At 36.1% G+C, this 2,659-nt stretch overlaps 1 pseudogene; it reads right to left on the bottom strand.

Annotated features, from left to right (window-relative positions):
- Positions 1–491: 491 nt before the first annotated feature.
- The window catches only part of LOC100941943, a 25,546-nt pseudogene continuing 23,378 nt past the window's right edge, over positions 492–2,659 (bottom strand).

The raw sequence follows: 2,659 nt of genomic DNA, 5'->3' as shown, positions 1-2,659 counted from the left end.
TGTGTCTTCTTGGCCAGGCCTCCACACTCTGCCACCACCTGGCAGGGAAAGCTGAGCCCTGACAACCTCAGGTAATTAATAGAAGCTGGGGTGATTCACTCAGTTCTAGCCCCACCTCTGATTGATGTTGCTGACACTTACAATTTCACATAATTTGCGATTCAGTCCTGGCTATGTTTCCCTGTGGACCAGGTGCTATTTAAATTCATAGAAACTGTGACTTAGCCCTCATCTGTGCTGCTACCCAGAGCTGCTGTGTCTGTCTCCGCTGCAGTCTGTGTTGGGGTGGGTGCGGTTAGACCTCACACTTGGCTCTGAGTTCTTGCCTCTACCCACTTGCCTTTTTCTCAGCTATGATCCCCTGTAAGCTGGGTGCTTCTTAGGTTCACTAAAGCAGTCCTTCTGACTCAGCTCTGCCCTGGGCATATGCTGTCTTTGCGTGTGTCCTCACTGCCTGCCCAGGTAGGTACTGCCTCCAGCATACCCTTTGGTCATGCCTGCATTAATGTCCCAGATCTTTTCTGCCAGTGGCTGCTACCAGAGAAGATGCCTGGCTTTCTCTGGTTGCCCAGAGAGACAGGGAGTGTCTCTCCAAAATATCCCCAGGAGTGTGAGTCCTGTTGTTTTTGCTGCTGCCGCTGAGGCTGCTCTATACTGTGGGGCATTGCCTCTCCATCTCCTGTATGGTTCCTTCGGTCCACCATCTCCTTACCCCATGATGCAGAATCAGCACAGACCTACAATGGCTTATGCCGTATCCACACCTCTCGAGAAAATGCCCATGAATCTGAACTCCGTGGGGGACAGGCTTCCAGACCTCAGGGTGAGAGTGGAAGGGAATGAGTGGAATTCTGAATTGTAGGTAGAGAATATATACAGTTTTATGCCTAACAGGAGACTGCCATGGCACCTTAATATGGGAAGGAGGTCTGGTTTTTAGAGGATCTCTCCTGTGGGATAAAATGGGAGGATGTTTGAACTTTGCTTGCCTATTTGTAGAAAGTATATTGCCAGCTGTTCTCATGGGGGAGGGGACTCCCATCTGCTTGGCAATGGATTTTGTACCTATTGTTTGTATCCTTGGGGTTGCAGCTCCCCTCAGCAGGATTGATGTGCATTCTTCAACCTTCTCTCTTGGCTCAGCTCCAAACCATCAGCTTACTTGCTAAACTTCTGTCCTTTAACTCTCCTTCTGGTGGGAGTCCCTATGGAAAGCTGGTTCCAGTCAGCCATCTTGCCTCTGTCCCCCTGTAGCCTTGTTTTTTATCTTACAGAGCAAATGTACAGTGTTTCATTACTAATTGTTTTGTTAGTTTTAAGTTTTATTCTTTTTTTTTTTTTTTTTTACTTTTTAGGCAATTTTATTCTTTCTCTAGTTTGCTATAAGTTTTAATCAAGTATTAACACCAAATTTTGTCAAGTATTTTATCACATTTTTCTCCTCTATTCTGATACATTGTGAAGTAAATTGATCTACTTTATAATGTTAAGCAAACTACACTTCTTGATAGAACCACTTGGTAAAAACAGATTATTGAACTTTTACATTATTTAATCTGATTTGCATATGTTTTGCTAAGACTTTCTTTTCCTTGTAATATCTATCATTTTAGTATCCAAGTAATATTGGCTTTGTAAATGATTTTCAAAAATCTTCTCATGTTTGATTTTTCTGGATTTCTGTAGAATTTGTATTATTTCTTCATAATGTTTTGATAAAATTTTTCAAATAGTGAAATTGTGTGAACCTGGATTTATTTTTTGGAGAAGAGTTTAAGAAGAAAATTATAATTATATTAGATGAATTATAGTGGATGTATAGATACTTGAATTTTTAATCTCTTCTTGGGTCAATTTTAATAGCATTAAGTCCTTCAAGGTATTTTCCTGTTTTTTTCTAACTCATCAAATTTATGGGCATAAAACCATTCAGTATATTTCCTTATTAAATTTTAATGTTTACAGATCTTTATTGATGACTCTTTATTATTTTTTATTTTGGTAATTTATATATTCTTTCATTTATTAATCAAGTTAATTAGAGGTCTGTCAATTTCATTGATATTTCAAGATACAGCTTTGGATGCATTGATTTTCTCTATTTTTTTTTTTTTTCCATTTACTGATTTCAGCCTCTATCTGTATTTCTTCATTCTATTTTTGGAAATTTCTTTTGTTTTTAAAAAATCTCTTATGATAAACAACTTATTTCACCATTTGATATACAGGGTGTCCATACTATTTTAAATTTTACACAAACTTTATGTTCATCCTGTATTTCTTCTTATCTAATGTAATGTTTAAAGCAATAAGTTTCTCTGTAAATATTATATTATCTGAATTTAATAAACTTATATCGAATGTTTTCACATTCATTTCATTCAAAATATTTTCTAAATTATTTTACTAATTTCTAATTGAATTACTAAGAACATAATCTGTATGAGTTTAAATATTTTAAAATTATTGAGAATTGTATTATGGGCTCAGAATGTGGTCTGTCTTAGTAATTATTCCACATTTCCTTTGAGAAAAAGGCATGTATTTGTTGTACTATCAGTTATATCATTTTTTGGTATGACTAGTTAAATCTCTGTTCTTATTGATTTACAGTATAACTGTTCTATCAATAATTGAGAAAGTATTTTTTTTTTTTTTT

This window comes from Otolemur garnettii, unplaced genomic scaffold (assembly GCF_000181295.1).
Source record: "Otolemur garnettii isolate 467f Iridium unplaced genomic scaffold, OtoGar3 scaffold00220, whole genome shotgun sequence".
Lineage (NCBI taxonomy): Eukaryota > Metazoa > Chordata > Mammalia > Primates > Galagidae > Otolemur > Otolemur garnettii.
The sequence above is the reverse complement of the archived record's forward strand: the minus strand, read 5'-3'. Positions and strand labels throughout refer to the sequence as shown.